The sequence below is a fragment of the Crinia signifera genome, chromosome 7 (genome assembly GCF_055691185.1).
Source record: "Crinia signifera chromosome 7, ASM5569118v1, whole genome shotgun sequence".
Classification (NCBI taxonomy): Eukaryota; Metazoa; Chordata; class Amphibia; order Anura; family Myobatrachidae; genus Crinia; species Crinia signifera.
The window spans coordinates 106,075,606-106,092,087 of record NC_139223.1 but is presented as its reverse complement, the minus strand read 5'-3'; the positions used below and the strand labels follow the sequence as shown (position 1 = coordinate 106,092,087).

The 16,482-nt window shown below is 39.1% G+C and overlaps 13 non-coding genes and 16 pseudogenes across 13 annotated transcripts; all 29 read left to right on the top strand.

Moving 5' to 3' along the window:
- Nucleotides 1-338: 338 nt before the first annotated feature.
- LOC146025239 (5S ribosomal RNA) lies at nucleotides 339-457 on the top strand (annotated as a pseudogene).
- Nucleotides 458-802: 345 nt separating this feature from the next.
- On the top strand, nucleotides 803-921 carry LOC146021464 (5S ribosomal RNA). The gene has a single exon (XR_014450951.1). It is a non-coding gene; the product is annotated as a 5S ribosomal RNA (ribosomal RNA).
- A 346-nt stretch (nucleotides 922-1,267) lies between these two features.
- LOC146025400 (5S ribosomal RNA) lies at nucleotides 1,268-1,376 on the top strand (annotated as a pseudogene).
- A 345-nt stretch (nucleotides 1,377-1,721) lies between these two features.
- LOC146021776 (5S ribosomal RNA) lies at nucleotides 1,722-1,840 on the top strand. The gene has a single exon (XR_014451253.1). It is a non-coding gene; the product is annotated as a 5S ribosomal RNA (ribosomal RNA).
- Nucleotides 1,841-2,185: 345 nt separating this feature from the next.
- LOC146025313 (5S ribosomal RNA) lies at nucleotides 2,186-2,304 on the top strand (annotated as a pseudogene).
- A 344-nt stretch (nucleotides 2,305-2,648) lies between these two features.
- On the top strand, nucleotides 2,649-2,767 carry LOC146025306 (5S ribosomal RNA; annotated as a pseudogene).
- Nucleotides 2,768-3,111: 344 nt separating this feature from the next.
- LOC146023641 (5S ribosomal RNA) lies at nucleotides 3,112-3,230 on the top strand. The gene has a single exon (XR_014453051.1). It is a non-coding gene; the product is annotated as a 5S ribosomal RNA (ribosomal RNA).
- Nucleotides 3,231-3,575: 345 nt separating this feature from the next.
- LOC146025366 (5S ribosomal RNA) lies at nucleotides 3,576-3,694 on the top strand (annotated as a pseudogene).
- Nucleotides 3,695-4,038: 344 nt separating this feature from the next.
- On the top strand, nucleotides 4,039-4,157 carry LOC146021463 (5S ribosomal RNA). The gene has a single exon (XR_014450950.1). It is a non-coding gene; the product is annotated as a 5S ribosomal RNA (ribosomal RNA).
- Nucleotides 4,158-4,503: 346 nt separating this feature from the next.
- LOC146025321 (5S ribosomal RNA) lies at nucleotides 4,504-4,612 on the top strand (annotated as a pseudogene).
- Nucleotides 4,613-4,957: 345 nt separating this feature from the next.
- Nucleotides 4,958-5,076, top strand: LOC146021775 (5S ribosomal RNA). The gene has a single exon (XR_014451252.1). It is a non-coding gene; the product is annotated as a 5S ribosomal RNA (ribosomal RNA).
- Nucleotides 5,077-5,884: 808 nt separating this feature from the next.
- Nucleotides 5,885-6,003, top strand: LOC146025087 (5S ribosomal RNA; annotated as a pseudogene).
- A 345-nt stretch (nucleotides 6,004-6,348) lies between these two features.
- Nucleotides 6,349-6,467, top strand: LOC146023955 (5S ribosomal RNA). The gene has a single exon (XR_014453354.1). It is a non-coding gene; the product is annotated as a 5S ribosomal RNA (ribosomal RNA).
- A 580-nt stretch (nucleotides 6,468-7,047) lies between these two features.
- Nucleotides 7,048-7,166, top strand: LOC146023555 (5S ribosomal RNA). Its single transcript, XR_014452969.1, has one exon. It is a non-coding gene; the product is annotated as a 5S ribosomal RNA (ribosomal RNA).
- A 343-nt stretch (nucleotides 7,167-7,509) lies between these two features.
- Nucleotides 7,510-7,628, top strand: LOC146024830 (5S ribosomal RNA; annotated as a pseudogene).
- A 345-nt stretch (nucleotides 7,629-7,973) lies between these two features.
- On the top strand, nucleotides 7,974-8,092 carry LOC146025246 (5S ribosomal RNA; annotated as a pseudogene).
- Nucleotides 8,093-8,437: 345 nt separating this feature from the next.
- Nucleotides 8,438-8,556, top strand: LOC146021461 (5S ribosomal RNA). Its single transcript, XR_014450948.1, has one exon. It is a non-coding gene; the product is annotated as a 5S ribosomal RNA (ribosomal RNA).
- Nucleotides 8,557-8,902: 346 nt separating this feature from the next.
- On the top strand, nucleotides 8,903-9,021 carry LOC146024851 (5S ribosomal RNA; annotated as a pseudogene).
- Nucleotides 9,022-9,366: 345 nt separating this feature from the next.
- Nucleotides 9,367-9,485, top strand: LOC146024644 (5S ribosomal RNA). The gene has a single exon (XR_014454015.1). It is a non-coding gene; the product is annotated as a 5S ribosomal RNA (ribosomal RNA).
- Nucleotides 9,486-10,290: 805 nt separating this feature from the next.
- LOC146024916 (5S ribosomal RNA) lies at nucleotides 10,291-10,409 on the top strand (annotated as a pseudogene).
- A 345-nt stretch (nucleotides 10,410-10,754) lies between these two features.
- On the top strand, nucleotides 10,755-10,873 carry LOC146023383 (5S ribosomal RNA). The gene has a single exon (XR_014452804.1). It is a non-coding gene; the product is annotated as a 5S ribosomal RNA (ribosomal RNA).
- Nucleotides 10,874-11,219: 346 nt separating this feature from the next.
- Nucleotides 11,220-11,328, top strand: LOC146025365 (5S ribosomal RNA; annotated as a pseudogene).
- A 345-nt stretch (nucleotides 11,329-11,673) lies between these two features.
- LOC146021774 (5S ribosomal RNA) lies at nucleotides 11,674-11,792 on the top strand. Its single transcript, XR_014451251.1, has one exon. It is a non-coding gene; the product is annotated as a 5S ribosomal RNA (ribosomal RNA).
- A 345-nt stretch (nucleotides 11,793-12,137) lies between these two features.
- On the top strand, nucleotides 12,138-12,256 carry LOC146024915 (5S ribosomal RNA; annotated as a pseudogene).
- A 345-nt stretch (nucleotides 12,257-12,601) lies between these two features.
- Nucleotides 12,602-12,720, top strand: LOC146022557 (5S ribosomal RNA). The gene has a single exon (XR_014452007.1). It is a non-coding gene; the product is annotated as a 5S ribosomal RNA (ribosomal RNA).
- Nucleotides 12,721-13,066: 346 nt separating this feature from the next.
- Nucleotides 13,067-13,175, top strand: LOC146025369 (5S ribosomal RNA; annotated as a pseudogene).
- A 346-nt stretch (nucleotides 13,176-13,521) lies between these two features.
- Nucleotides 13,522-13,640, top strand: LOC146023954 (5S ribosomal RNA). Its single transcript, XR_014453353.1, has one exon. It is a non-coding gene; the product is annotated as a 5S ribosomal RNA (ribosomal RNA).
- A 579-nt stretch (nucleotides 13,641-14,219) lies between these two features.
- Nucleotides 14,220-14,338, top strand: LOC146024653 (5S ribosomal RNA; annotated as a pseudogene).
- A 344-nt stretch (nucleotides 14,339-14,682) lies between these two features.
- Nucleotides 14,683-14,801, top strand: LOC146024949 (5S ribosomal RNA; annotated as a pseudogene).
- The last annotated feature ends 1,681 nt before the right edge of the window (nucleotides 14,802-16,482 follow it).

The following is a 16,482-nucleotide window of genomic DNA, read 5'->3' as shown; positions in this document are numbered from 1 at the left end:
ATTACTGGCAAGTTGTTTTTATTCTCTAGCTATTTAAATTGGAAACTTTTTCTTTTTATTGCCATTACAGACATTTGGAAGAGGTCAAACAGACACAATAGCCATCACCTAAAGACTTACCACACTGTTTAGGCCCAATTCCAACTGCTTTTGGCAGCTAAACAGTGTTGAGCCTCTTTAGTAGTTTAATTTAAGACCCCCTGCTAATATCATGTCCTGTAGGTCTTTTTACATTACCAACACATGATTTTTTTCAGTAAGCCAATACAGTTAGGAAACTTTTTTATTAGCTCACCTGGTGATAGAAGTAGAAGAGGGCAAAAAAGTTCCTGTATCTCACCTACAGGCATACCACATTGGATAGGCCCAATCTCGTCTGATCTTGGAAGCTACGCAGTGTTGGACCTGGTTAGTCCTTGGTTGGGAGACCACATGGGAACACCAGATGCTGTAGGTTTTTTCACATTACTGGCAAGTTGTTTTTATTCTCTAGCTATTTTAATTGGAAACTTTTTCTTTTTATTGCCAGTACAGACCTTTGGAAGAGGTCAAACAGACACAATAGCCATCACCTAAAGACTTTCTACACTGTTTAGGCCCAATTCCAACTGATTTTGGCAGCTAAACAGTGTTAAGCCTCTTTAGTAGTTTAATTTAAGATCCCCTGCTAATATTATGTCCTGTAGGTCTTTTTACATTACCAACAGATGATTTTTTTCAGTAAGCCAATACAGTTAGGAAACTTTGTTATTAGCTTACATGGTGATAGAAGTAGAAGAGGGCAAAAAAGTTCCTGTATCTCACCTACAGCCATACCACATTGGATAGGCCCAATCTCATCTGATCTTGGAAGCTAAGCAGTGTTGGGCCTGGTTAGTACTTGGGTGGGAGACCACATGGGAACACCAGGTGCTGTAGGTTTTTTCACATTACTAGCAAATTGTTTTTATTCTCTAGCTATATAAATTGGAAACTTTTTCTTTTTATTGCCAGTACAGACATTTTTTAAGAGGTCAAACAGACACAATAGGCATCACCTAAAGACGTACCACACTGTTTAGGCCCAATTCCAACTGCTTTTGGCAGCTAAACAGTGTTGAGCCTCTTTAGTAGTTTAATTTAAGACCCCCTGCTAATATCATGTCCTGTAGGTCTTTTTACATTACCAACACATGATTTTTTTCAGTAAGCCAATACAGTTAGGAAACTTTTTTATTAGCTTACCTGGTGATAGAAGTAGAAGAGGGCAAAAAAGTGCCTGTATCTCACCTACAGCCATAACACATTGGATAGGCCTGATCTTGGTAGCTAAACAGTGTTGGGCCAGGTTAGTATTTGGGTGGGAGACCACATGGGAACACCAGGTGCTGTAGGTTTTTTCACATTACTGGCAAATTGTTTTTATTATCTAGCTATTTAAATTGGAAACTTTTTCTTTTTATTGCCTGTAGAGACATTTGGAAGAGGTCAAACAGACACAATAGCCATCACCTAAAGACTTACCACACTGTTTAGGCCCAATTCCAACTGCTTTTGGCAGCTAAACAGTGTTGAGCCTCTTTAGTAGTTTAATTTAAGACCCCCTGCTAATATCATGTCCTGTAGGTCTTTTTACATTACCAACACATGATTTTTTTCAGTAAGCCAATACAGTTAGGAAATTTTTTTATTAGCTTACCTGGTGATAGAAGTAGAAGAGGGCAAAAAAGTGCCTGTATCTCACCTACAGCCATACCACATTGGATAGGCCCAATCTCGTCTGATCTTGGAAGCTAAGCAGTGTTGGGCCTGGTTAGTACTTGGGTGGGAGACCACATGGGAACACCAGGTGCTGTAGGTTTTTTCACATTACTGGCAAGTTGTTTTTATTCTCTAGCTATTTAAATTGGAAACTTTTTCTTTTTATTGCCAGTACAGACCTTTGGAAGAGTTCAAACAGACACAATAGCCATCACCTAAAGACTTACCACACTGTTTAGGCCCAATTCCAACTGCTTTCAGCAGCTAAACAGTGTTGAGCCTCTTTAGTAGTTTAATTTAAGACCCCCTGCTAATATCATGTCCTGTAGCTCTTTTTACATTACCAACACATGATTTTTTTCAGTAAGCCAATTCAGTTAGGAAACTTTTTTATTAGCTTACCTGGTGGTAGAAGTAGAAGAGGGCAAAAAAGTGCCTGTATGTCACCTACAGCCATACCATGTTGGATAGGCCCAATGTCGTCTGATCTTGGAAGCTAAGCAGTGTTGGGCCTGATTAGTGCTTGGGTGGGAGACCACATGGGAACACCAGGAGCTTTAGGTTTTCTCACATTACTGGCAAATTGTTTTTATTCTCTAGCTATTTAAATTGGAAACTTTTTATTTTTATTGCCAGTACAGACATTTGGAAAAGGTCAAACAGACACAATAGCCATCACCTAAAGATTTACCACACTGTTTAGGCCCAATTCCAACTGCTTTTGGCAGCTAAACAGTGTTGAGCCTCTTTAGTAGTTTAATTTAAGATCCCCTGCTGATATCATGTCCTGTAGGTCTTTTTACATTGCCAACAAATGATTTTTTTCAGTAAGCAAAAACAGTTAGGAAACTTTTTATTAGCTTACCTGGTGATAGAAGTAGAAGAGGGCAAAAAAGTGCATGTATCTCACTTACAGCCATACCACATTGTATAGGACCAATCTCGTCTGATCTTGGAAGCTAAGCAGTCTTGTGCCTGGTTAGTACTTGGGTGGGAGACCACATGGGAACATAAGGTGCTGTAGGTTTGTTCACATTACTGGCAAATTTTTTTATTCTCTAGCTATTTAAATTGTAAACTTTTTCTTTTTATTGCCAGTACAGACATTTGGAAGAGGTCAAACAGACACAATAGCCATCACCTAAAAACTTACCACACTGTTTAGGCCCAATTCCAACTGCTTTTGGCAGCTAAACAGTGTTGAGCCTCTTCAGTAGTTTCATTTAAGATCCCCTGCTAATAATATGTCCTGTAGTTCTTTTTACATTACCAACAAATGATTTTTTTCAGTAAGCCAAAACAGTTAGGAAACTTTTTTATTAGCTTACATGGTGATAGAAGTAGAAGAGGGCAAAAAAGTGCCTGTATCTTACCTACAGCCATACCACATTGGATAGGCCCAATCTCGTCTGATCTTGGAAGCTAAGCCGTGTTGGGCCTGGTTAGTACTTGGGTGGGAGACCACATGGGAACACCAGGTGCTGTAGGTTTTTTCACATTACTGGCAAGTTGTTTTTATTCTCTAGCTATTTAAATTGGAAACTTTTTCTTTTTATTGCCATTACAGACATTTGGAAGAGGTCAAACAGACACAATAGCCATCACCTAAAGACTTACCACACTGTTTAGGCCCAATTCCAACTGCTTTTGGCAGCTAAACAGTGTTGAGCCTCTTTAGTAGTTTAATTTAAGACCCCCTGCTAATATCATGTCCTGTAGGTCTTTTTACATTACCAACACATGATTTTTTTCAGTAAGCCAAAACAGTTAGGAAACTTTTTTATTAGCTCACCTGGTGATAGAAGTAGAAGAGGGCAAAAAAGTTCCTGTATCTCACCTACAGGCATACCACATTGGATAGGCCCAATCTCGTCTGATCTTGGAAGCTACGCAGTGTTGGACCTGGTTAGTCCTTGGTTGTGAGACCACATGGGAACACCAGATGCTGTAGGTTTTTTCACATTACTGGCAAGTTGTTTTTATTCTCTAGCTATTTTAATTGGAAACTTTTTCTTTTTATTGCCAGTACAGACCTTTGGAAGAGGTCAAACAGACACAATAGCCATCACCTAAAGACTTACTACTCTGTTTAGGCCCAATTCCAACTGATTTTGGCAGCTAAACAGTGTTAAGCCTCTTTAGTAGTTTAATTTAAGATTCCCTGCTAATATCATGTCCTGTAGGTCTTTTTACATTACCAACAGATGATTTTTTCAGTAAGCCAATACAGTTAGGAAACTTTTTTATTAGCTTACATGGTGATAGAAGTAGAAGAGGGCAAAAAAGTTCCTGTATCTCACCTACAGCCATACCACATTGGATAGGCCCAATCTCATCTGATCTTGGAAGCTAAGCAGTGTTGGGCCTGGTTAGTACTTGGGTGGGAGACCACATGGGAACACCAGGTGCTGTAGGTTTTTTCACATTACTGGTAAATTGTTTTTATTCTCTAGCTTTATAAACTGGAAACTTTTTCTTTTTATTGCCAGTACAGACATTTTTTAAGAGGTCAAACAGACACAATAGGCATCACCTAAAGAGTTACCACACTGTTTAGGCCCAATTCCAACTGCTTTTGGCAGCTAAACAGTGTTGAGCCTCTTTAGTAGTTTAATTTAAGACCCCCTGCTAATATCATGTCCTGTAGGTCTTTTTACATTACCAACACATGATTTTTTTCAGTAAGCCAATACAGTTAGGAAACTTTTTTATTAGCTTACCTGGTGATAGAAGTAGAAGAGGGCAAAATAGTGCCTGTATCTCACCTACAGCCATACCACATTGGATAGGCCTGATCTTGGTAGCTAAACAGTGTTGGGCCAGGTTAGTATTTGGGTGGGAGACCACATGGGAACACCAGGTGCTGTAGGTTTTTTCACATTACTGGCAAATTGTTTTTATTATCTAGCAATTTAAATTGGAAACTTTTTCTTTTTATTGCCTGTAGAGACATTTGGAAGAGGTCAAACAGACACAATAGCCATCACCTAAAGACTTACCACACTGTTTAGGCCCAATTCCAACTGCTTTTGGCAGCTAAACAGTGTTGAGCCTCTTTAGTAGTTTAATTTAAGACCCCCTGCTAATATCATGTCCTGTAGGTCTTTTTACATTACCAACACATGATTTTTTTCAGTAAGCCAATACAGTTAGGAAATTTTTGTATTAGCTTACCTGGTGATAGAAGTAGAAGAGGGCAAAAAAGTGCCTGTATCTCACCTACAGCCATACCACATTGGATAGGCCCAATCTCGTCTGATCTTGGAAGCTAAGCAGTGTTGGGCCTGGTTAGTACTTGGGTGGGAGACCACATGGGAACACCAGGTGCTGTAGGTTTTTTCACATTACTGGCAAGTTGTTTTTATTCTCTAGCTATTTAAATTGGAAACTTTTTCTTTTTATTGCCAGTACAGACCTTTGGAAGAGTTCAAACAGACACAATAGCCATCACCTAAAGACTTACCACACTGTTTAGGCCCAATTCCAACTGCTTTTGGCAGCTAAACAGTGTTGAGCCTCTTTAGTAGATTAATTTAAGACCCCCTGCTAATATCATGACCTGTAGCTCTTTTTACATTACCAACACATGATTTTTTTCAGTAAGCCAATTCAGTTAGGAAACTTTTTTATTAGCTTACCTGGTGGTAGAAGTAGAAGAGGGCAAAAAAGTGCCTGTATGTCACATACAGCCATACCATGTTGGATAGGCCCAATGTCGTCTGATCTTGGAAGCTAAGCAGTGTTAGGCCTGATTAGTGCTTGGGTGGGAGACCACATGGGAACACCAGGAGCTTTAGGTTTTCTCACATTACTGGCAAATTGTTTTTATTCTCTAGCTATTTAAATTGGAAACTTTTTCTTTTTATTGCCAGTACAGACATTTGGAAGAGGTCAAACAGACACAATAGCCATCACCTAAAGACTTACCACACTGTTTAGGCCCAATTCCAACTGCTTTTGGCAGCTAAACAGTGTTGAGCCTCTTTAGTAGTTTAATTTAAGATTCCCTGCTGATATCATGTCCTGTAGGTCTTTTTACATTGCCAACAAATGATTTTTTTCAGTAAGCAAAAACAGTTAGGAAACTTTTTATTAGCTTACCTGGTGATAGAAGTAGAAGAGGGCAAAAAAGTGCATGTATCTCACTTACAGCCATACCACATTGTATAGGCCCAATCTCGTCTGATCTTGGAAGCTAAGCAGTGTTGTGCCTGGTTAGTACTTGGGTGGGAGACCACATGGGAACACAAGGTGCTGTAGGTTTGTTCACATTACTGGCAAATTGTTTTTATTCTCTAGCTATTTAAATTGGAAACTTTTTCTTTTTATTGCCAGTACAGACATTTGGAAGAGGTCAAACAGACACAATAGCCATCACCTAAAGACTTACCACACTGTTTAGGCCCAATTCCAACTGCTTTTGGCAGCTAAACAGTGTTGAGCCTCTTCAGTAGTTTCATTTAAGATCCCCTGCTAATAATATGTCCTGTAGGTCTTTTTACATTAGCAACAAATGATTTTTTTCAGTAAGCCAAAACAGTTAGGAAACTTTTTTATTAGCTTACATGGTGATAGAAGTAGAAGAGGGCAAAAAAGTGCCTGTATCTTGCCTACAGCCATACCACATTGGATAGGCCCAATCTTGTCTGATCTTGGAAGCTAAGCAGTGTTGGGCCAGGTTAGTACTTGGGTGGGAGACCACATGGGAACACCAGGTGCTGTAGGTTTTTTCACATTACTGACAAATTGTTTTTATTATCTAACTATTTAAATTGGAAACTTTGGGGGACATTTACTAAAGGAAATTTGTAAAAAATAGGTGTATTTGTATCCAGAAATACACTTATTTTTGACATTTACTATCCCGAAGATACAGCAATTCATATTCGTATTGATAGCACATCAATACGCATACGATTTGCCGTGTTTTCGGGATAGTAAATGTCAAAAATAAGTGTATTTCTGGATACAAATGCACCTATTTTTTTACAAATTTCCTTTAGTAAATTTCCCCCTTTTTCTTTTTATTTCCTGTAGAGACATTTGGAAGAGGTCAAACAGACACAATAGCCATCACCTAAAGACTTACCACACTGTTTAGGCCCAATTCCAACTGCTTTTGGCAGCTAAACAGTGTTGAGCCTCTTCAGTAGTTTCATTTAAGATCCCCTGCTAATAATATGTCCTGTAGTTCTTTTTACATTACCAACAAATGATTTTTTTCAGTAAGCCAAAACAGTTAGGAAACTTTTTTATTAGCTTACATGGTGATAGAAGTAGAAGAGGGCAAAAAAGTGCCTGTATCTTACCTACAGCCATACCACATTGGATAGGCCCAATCTTGTCTGATCTTGGAAGCTAAGCAGTGTTGGGCCAGGTTAGTACTTGGGTGGGAGACCACATGGGAACACCAGGTGCTGTAGGTTTTTTCTTATTCCTGGCTAATTGTTTTTATTATCTAACTATTTAAATTGGAAACTTTTCCTTTTTTTTCCTGTAGAGACATTTGGAAGAGGTCAAACAGACACAATAGCCATCACCTAAAGACTTACCACACTGTTTAGGCCCAATTCCAACTGCTTTTGGCAGCTAAACAGTATTGAGCCTCTTTAGTAGTTTAATTTAAGACCCCCTGCTAATATCATGTCCTGTAGGTCTTTTTACATTACCAACACATGATTTTTTCAGTAAGCCAATACAGTTAGGATACTTTTTTATTAGCTTACCTGGTGATAGAAGTAGAAGAGGGCAAAAAAGTGCCTGTATTCCACCTGCAGCCATACCACATTGGATAGGCCCAATGTCGTCTGATCTTGGAAGCTAAGCAGTGTTGGGCCTGGTTAGTACTTGGGTGGGAGACCACATGGGAACACCAGGTGCTGTAGGTATTTTCACATTACTGGCAAATTGTTTTTATTCTCTAGCTATTTAAATTGGAAACTTTTTCTTTTTATTGCCAGTACATACCTTTGGAAGAGGTCAAACAGACACAATAGGCATCACCTAAAGTCTTACCACACTGTTTAGGCCCAATTCCAACTGCTTTTGGCAGCTAAACAGTGTTGAGCCTCTTTAGTAGTTTCATTTAAGACCCCTGCTAATATCATGTCCTGTAGGTCTTTTTACATTACCAACACATGATTTTTTTCAGTAAGCCAATACAGTTAGGAAACTTTTTTTATTAGCTCACCTGGTGATAGAAGTAGAAGAGGGCAAAAAAGTTCCTGTATCTCACCTACAGCCATACCACGTTGGATAGGCCCAATCTCGTCTGATCTTGGAAACTACGCAGTGTTGGACCTGGTTAGTCCTTGGTTGGGAGATCACATGGGAACACCAGATGCTGTAGGTTTTTTCACATTACTGGCAAGTTGTTTTTATTCTCTAGCTATTTTAATTGGAAACTTTTTCTTTTTATTGCCAGTACAGACCTGTGGAAGAGGTCAAACAGACACAATAGCCATCACCTAAAGACTTACCACACTGTTTAGGCCCAATTCCAACTGATTTTGGCAGCTAAACAGTGTTGAGCCTCTTTAGTAGTTTAATTTAAGATCCCCTGCTAATATCATGTCCTGTAGGTCTTTTTACATTACCAACACATGATTTTTTTCAGTAAGCCAATACAGTTAGGAAACTTTTTTATTAGCTTACCTGGTGATAGAAGTAGAAGAGGGCAAAAAAGTTCCTGTATCTCACCTACAGCCATACCACATTGGATAGGCCCAATCTCATCTGATCTTGGAAGCTAAGCAGTGTTGGGCCTGGTTAGTACTTGGGTGGGAGACCACATGGGAACACCAGGTGCTGTAGGTTTTTTCACATTACTGGCAAATTGTTTTTATTCTCTAGCTATATAAATTTGAAACTTTTTCTTTTTATTGCCAGTACAGACATTTTCTAAGAGGTCAAACAGACACAATAGGCATCACCTAAAGACTTACCACACTGTTTAGGCCCAATTCCAACTGCTTTTGGCAGCTAAACAGTGTTGAGCCTCTTTAGTAGTTTAATTTAAGACCCCCTGCTAATATCATGTCCTGTAGGACTTTTTACATTACCAACACATGATTTTTTTCAGTAAGCCAATACAGTTAGGAAACTTTTTTATTAGCTTACCTGGTGATAGAAGTAGAAGAGGGCAAAAAAGTGCCTGTATCTCACCTACAGCCATACCACATTGGATAGGCCCAATCTTGTCTGATCTTGGTAGCTAAACAGTGTTGGGCCAGGTTAGTATTTGGGTGGGAGACCACATGGGAACACCAGGTGCTGTAGGTTTTTTCACATTACTGGCAAATTGTTTTTATTATCTAGCTATTTAAATTGGAAACTTTTTCTTTTTATTGCCTGTAGAGACATTTGGAAGAGGTCAAACAGACACAATAGCCATCACCTAAAGACTTACCACACTGTTTAGGCCCAATTCCAACTGCTTTTGGCAGCTAAACAGTGTTGAGCCTCTTTAGTAGTTTAATTTAAGACCCCCTGCTAATATCATGTCCTGTAGGTCTTTTTACATTACCAACACATGATTTTTTTCAGTAAGCCAATACAGTTAGGAAACTTTTTTATTAGCTTACCTGGTGATAGAAGTAGAAGAGGGCAAAAAAGTGCCTGTATCTCACCTCCAGCCATACCACATTGGATAGGCCCAATCTCGTCTGATCTTGGAAGCTAAGCAGTGTTGGGCCTGGTTAGTACTTGGGTGGGAGACCACATGGGAACACCAGGTGCTGTAGGGTTTTTCACATTACTGGCAAGTTGTTTTTATTCTCTAGCTATTTAAATTGGAAACTTTTTCTTTTTATTGCCAGTACAGACCTTTGGAAGAGTTCAAACAGACACAATAGCCATCACCTAAAGACTTACCACACTGTTTAGGCCCAATTCCAACTGCTTTTGGCAGCTAAACAGTGTTGAGCCTCTTTAGTAGTTTAATTTAAGACCCCCCTGCTAATATCATGTCCTGTAGCTCTTTTTACATTACCAACACATGATTTTTTTCAGTAAGCCAATACAGTTAGGAAACTTTTTTATTAGCTTACCTGGTGATAGAAGTAGAAGAGGGCAAAAAAGTGCCTGTATGTCACCTACAGCCATACCATGATGGATAGGCCCAATGTCGTCTGATCTTGGAAGCTAAGCAGTGTTGGGCCTGATTAGTGCTTGGGTGGGAGACCACATGGAAACACCATGAGCTTTAGGTTTTCTCACATTACTGGCAAATTGTTTTTATTCTCTAGCTATTTAAATTGGAAACTTTTTCTTTTTATTGCCAGTACAGACATTTGGAAGAGGTCAAACAGACACAATAGCCATCACCTAAAGACTTACCACACTGTTTAGGCCCAATTCCAACTGCTTTTGGCAGCTAAACAGTGTTGAGCCTCTTTAGTAATTTAAGATCCCCTGCTGATATCATGTCCTGTAGGTCTTTTTATATTGCCAACACATGATTTTTTTCAGTAAGCAAAAACAGTTAGGAAACTTTTTTATTAGCTTACCTGGTGATTGAAGTAGAAGAGGGCAAAAAAGTGCATGTATCTCACCTACAGCCATACCACATTGTATAGGCCCAATCTTGTCTGATCTTGGAAGCTAAGCAGTGTTGGGCCTGGTTAGTACTTGGGTGGGAGACCACATGGGAACACAAGGTGCTGTAGGTTTGTTCACATTACTGGCAAATTGTTTTTATTCTCTAGCTATTTAAATTGGAAACTTTTTCTTTTTATTGCCTGTAGAGACATTTGGAAGATGTCAAACAGACACAATAGCCATCACCTAAAGACTTACCACACTGTTTAGGCCCAATTCCAACTGCTTTTGGCAGCTAAACAGTGTTGAGCCTCTTTAGTAGTTTCATTTAAGATCCCCTGCTAATATCATGTCCTGTAGGTCTTTTTACATTACCAACACATGATTTTTTTCAGTAAGCCAATACAGTTAGGAAACTTTTTTATTAGCTTACCTGGTGATAGAAGTAGAAGAGGTCAAAAAAGTTCCTGTATCTCACCTACAGTTATACCACATTGGATATGCCCAATCTCATCTGATCTTGGAAGCTAAGCAGTGTTGGGCCTGGTTAGTTCTTGGGTGGGAGACCACATGGGAACACCAGGTGCTGTAGGTTTTTTCACATTACTGGCAAATTGTTTTTATTCTCTAGCTATATAAATTGGAAACTTTTTCTTTTTATTGCCAGTACAGACATTTTTTAAGAGGTCAAACAGACACAATAGGCATCACCTAAAGACTTACCACACTGTTTAGGGCCAATTCCAACTGCTTTTGGCAGCTAAACAGTGTTGAGCCTCTTTAGTAGTTTAATTTAAGACCCCCTGCTAATATCATGTCCTGTAGGTCTTTTTACATTACCAACACATGACTTTTTTCAGTAAGCCAATACAGTTAGGAAACTTTTTTATTAGCTTACCTGGTGATAGAAGTAGAAGAGGGTAAAAAAGTGCCTGTATCTCACCTACAGCCATACCACATTGGATAGGCCTGATCTTGGTAGCTAAACAGTGTTGGGCCAGGTTAGTATTTGGGTGGGAGACCACATGGCAACACCAGGTGCTGTAGGTTTTTTCACATTACTGGCAAATTGTTTTTATTATCTAGCTATTTAAATTGGAAACTTTTTCTTTTTATTGCCAGTACAGACCTTTGGAAGAGGTCAAACAGACACAATAGCCATCACCTAAAGACTTACCACACTGTTTAGGCCCAATTCCAACTGCTTTTGGCAGCTAAACAGTGTTGAGCCTCTTTAGTAGTTTAATTTAAGACCCCCTGCTAATATCATGTCCTGTAGGTCTTTTTACATTACCAACACATGATTTTTTTCAGTAAGCCAATACAGTTAGGAAACTTTTTTATTAGCTTACCTGGTGATAGAAGTAGAAGAGGGCAAAAAAGTGCCTGTATCTCACCTACAGCCATACCACATTGGATAGGCCCAATCTCGTCTGATCTTGGAAGCTAAGCAGTGTTGGGCCTGGTTAGTACTTGGGTGGGAGACCACATGGGAACACCAGGTGCTGTAGGTTTTTTCACATTACTGGCAAGTTGTTTTTATTCTCTAGCTATTTAAATTGGAAACTTTTTCTTTTTATTGCCAGTACAGACCTTTGGAAGAGTTCAAACAGACACAATAGCCATCACCTAAAGACTTACCACACTGTTTAGGCCCAATTCCAACTGCTTTTGGCAGCTAAACAGTGTTGAGCCTCTTTAGTAGTTTAATTTAAGACCCCCTGCTAATATCATGTCCTGTAGCTCTTTTTACATTACCAACACATGATTTTTTTCAGTAAGCAAAAACAGTTAGGAAACTTTTTTATTAGCTTACCTGGTGATAGAAGTAGAAGAGGGCAAAAAAGTGCATGTATCTCACCTACAGCCATACCACATTGTATAGGCCCAATCTTGTCTGATCTTGGAAGCTAAGCAGTGTTGGGCCTGGTTAGTACTTGGGTGGGAGACCACATGGGAACACAAGGTGCTGTAGGTTTGTTCACATTACTGGCAAATTGTTTTTATTCTCTAGCTATTTAAATTGGAAACTTTTTCTTTTTATTGCCTGTAGAGACATTTGGAAGAGGTCAAACAGACACAATAGCCATCACCTAAAGACTTACCACACTGTTTAGGCCCAATTCCAACTGCTTTTGGCAGCTAAACAGTGTTGAGCCTCTTTAGTAGTTTCATTTAAGATCCCCTGCTAATATCATGTCCTGTAGGTCTTTTTACATTACCAACACATGATTTTTTTCAGTAAGCCAATACAGTTAGGAAACTTTTTTATTAGCTTACCTGGTGATAGAAGTAGAAGAGGTCAAAAAAGTTCCTGTATCTCACCTACAGCCATACCACATTGGACAGGCCCAATCTCATCTGATCTTGGAAGCTAAGCAGTGTTGGGCCTGGTTAGTACTTGGGTGGGAGACCACATGGGAGCACCAGGTGCTGTAGGTTTTTTCACATTACTGGCAAATTGTTTTTATTCTCTAGCTATATAAATTGGAAACTTTTTCTTTTTATTGCCAGTACAGACATTTTTTAAGAGGTCAAACAGACACAATAGGCATCACCTATAGACTTACCACACTGTTTAGGCCCAATTCCAACTGCTTTTGGCAGCTAAACAGTGTTGAGCCTCTTTAGTAGTTTAATTTAAGACCCCCTGCTAATATCATGTCCTGTAGGTCTTTTTACATTACCAACACATGATTTTTTTCAGTAAGCCAATACAGTTAGGAAACTTTTTTATTAGCTTACCTGGTGATAGAAGTAGAAGAGGGCAAAAAAGTGCCTGTATCTCACCTACAGCCATACCACATTGGATAGGCCTGATCTTGGTAGCTAAACAGTGTTGGGCCAGTTTAGTATTTGGGTGGGAGACCACATGGGAACACCAGGTGCTGTAGGTTTTTTCACATTACTGGCAAATTGTTTTTATTATCTAGCTATTTAAATTGGAAACTTTTTCTTTTTATTGCCAGTACAGACATTTGGAAGAGGTCAAACAGACACAATAGCCATCACCTAAAGACTTACCACACTGTTTAGGCCCAATTCCAACTGCTTTTGGCAGCTAAACAGTGTTGAGCCTCTTCAGTAGTTTCATTTAAGATCCCCTGCTAATAATATGTCCTGTAGGTCTTTTTACATTACCAACAAATGATTTTTTTTCAGTAAGCCAAAACAGTTAGGAAACTTTTTTATTAGCTTACATGGTGATAGAAGTAGAAGAGGGCAAAAAAGTGCCTGTATCTTGCCTACAGCCATACCACATTGGATAGGCCCAATCTTGTCTGATCTTGGAAGCTAAGCAGTGTTGGGCCAGGTTAGTACTTGGGTGGGAGACCACATGGGAACACCAGGTGCTGTAGGTTTTTTCACATTACTGACAAATTGTTTTTATTATCTAACTATTTAAATTGGAAACTTTAGGGGACATTTACTAAAGGAAATTTGTAAAAAATAGGTGTATTTGTATCCAGAAATACACTTATTTTTGACATTTACTATCCCGAAGATACAGCAATTCATATTCGTATTGATAGCACATCAATACGCATACGATTTGCCGTGTTTTCGGGATAGTAAATGTCAAAAATAAGTGTATTTCTGGATACAAATGCACCTATTTTTTTACAAATTTCCTTTAGTAAATTTCCCCCTTTTTCTTTTTATTTCCTGTAGAGACATTTGGAAGAGGTCAAACAGACACAATAGCCATCACCTAAAGACTTACCACACTGTTTAGGCCCAATTCCAACTGCTTTTGGCAGCTAAACAGTATTGAGCCTCTTTAGTAGTTTAATTTAAGACCCCCTGCTAATATCATGTCCTGTAGGTCTTTTTACATTACCAACACATGATTTTTTCAGTAAGCCAATACAGTTAGGATACTTTTTTATTAGCTTACCTGGTGATAGAAGTAGAAGAGGGCAAAAAAGTGCCTGTATTCCACCTACAGCCATACCACATTGGATAGGCCCAATGTCGTTTGATCTTGGAAGCTAAGCAGTGTTGGGCCTGGTTAGTACTTGGGTGGGAGACCACATGGGAACACCAGGTGCTGTAGGTTTTTTTACATTACTGGCAAATTGTTTTTATTCTCTAGCTATTTAAATTGGAAACTTTTTCTTTTTATTGCCAGTACAGACATTTGGAAGAGGTCTAACAGACACAATAGCCATCACCTAAAGACTTACCACACTGTTTAGGCCCAATTCCAACTGCTTTTGGCAGCTAAACAGTGTTGAGCCTCTTTAGTAGTTTAATTTAAGACCCCTGCTAATATCATGTCCTGTAGGTATTTTTACATTACCAACACATGATTTTTTTCAGTAAGCCAATACAGTTAGGAAACTTTTTTATTAGCTTACCTGGTGATAGAAGTAGCAGAGGGCAAAAAAGTGCCTGTACCTCACCTACAGCCATAACACATTGGATAGGCCCAATCTCGTCTGATCTTGGAAGCTAAGTAGTGTTGGGCCTGGTTAGTACTTGGGTGGGAGACCACATGGGAACACCAGGTGCTGTAGGGTTTTTCACATTACTGGCAAGTTGTTTTTATTCTCTAGCTATTTAAATTGGAAACTTTTTCTTTTTATTTCCTGTAGAGACATTTGGAAGAGGTCAAACAGACACAATAGCCATCACCTAAAGACTTACCACACTGTTTAGGCCCAATTCCAACTGCTTTTGGCAGCTAAACAGTGTTGAGCCTCTTTAGTAGTTTAATTTAAGATCCCCTGCTAATATCATGTCCTGTAGGTCTTTTTACATTACCAACACATGATTTTTTTTAGTAAGCCAATACAGTTAGGAAAAAAAGGTTGTGGAGCGCTGGAAATGGATCAATTGAATACTACAAATTTAATGAAATATATATAAAGTTAAAATAACAGCTGAATGGACATATATAATACAAAATTGAATAATGACAATATAATTAGAAATGACAATAAAATAGGACAAGGTAAGGTGATACTTAGGTCTCTGGATAGCTGCCGTGTATGTCCCTGGAATTGAAGGGCTTTAGAATTCCTTGGAAGTTGCCCAATAGGATGGTATAGACAGTGGGCTGTCCTGGATTGTATAGAAAGACGCTGGAGGATGATCTTGTTCCCAATAGGGGAGTCCTCACTAGGATGCGCTGATTGTTGATGGTCACTGTGGTCGGTCTCACGCTGGAGGATGATCGAATTTCTGTTTAGTGGAAAGGTCCTCACGATATTGCGGATAGTTGAACCACAGAAGTGCAATGGAAGTAGATCTCCAATGGAGGGAGATTTTGGGGGCAATCCGGACAGGGTGACAATGAAAGGGACAAATTTTGGGATTGGCAGGGAAAATAGCAGCATAGGCAGAGATCCTTACCAGTCCAAACTTAAAAGTAGCAAGTGCTGCCTAACATGTTTCGTTGTGATGTCACGACTTTACCTTCATATCGTGAGGACCTTTCCACTAAACAGGAATTCGATCATCCTCCAGCGTGAGACCGACCACAGTGACCATCAACAATCAACGCATCCTAGTGAGGACTCACCTATTGGGAACAAGATCATCCTCCAGCGTCTTTCTATACAATCCAGGACAGCCCATTGTCTATACCATCCTATTGGGCAACTTCCAAGGAATTCTAAAGCCCTTCAATTCCAGGGACATACACGGCAGCCTTACAGACACCTAAGTATCACCTTACCTTCTCCTATTTTATTGTCATTTCTAATTATATTGTCATTATTCAATTTTTTATTATATATGTCCATTCAGCTGTTATTTTAACTTTATATATATTTCAATAAATTTGTAATATTCAATTGATCCATTTCCAGCGCTTCACAACCTTTTTTTGCTTATTCTATATCTATAGAGGGTTAACACCCCTCAAATAGGAGCAGCTTAGCAACACACCCCACCGGGCGCCTATTCCTACTCTGAGTACCCCATATCGAGTATACCCATTTTCTCTTGCTTCTTGTTTTTTGAATAGGCAGACCGATGGGGTGTTTTGCTAATTTTAAGGAACGCATAAATAGGAGGCAGACCTATTTTTCACAATGGGATAATCCGAGAGAAAAATAAATTGTTACTGAGAACGATCAAAAGGAAGATTATGAAAACTTGGAGGATTTGCTCAAACAAGAAACCAGACACTGGTTGGATGGTGTAAACCTACAGAAGTACATCACCCAAAAAATGATACCCAGGGGTCTGCGTTTG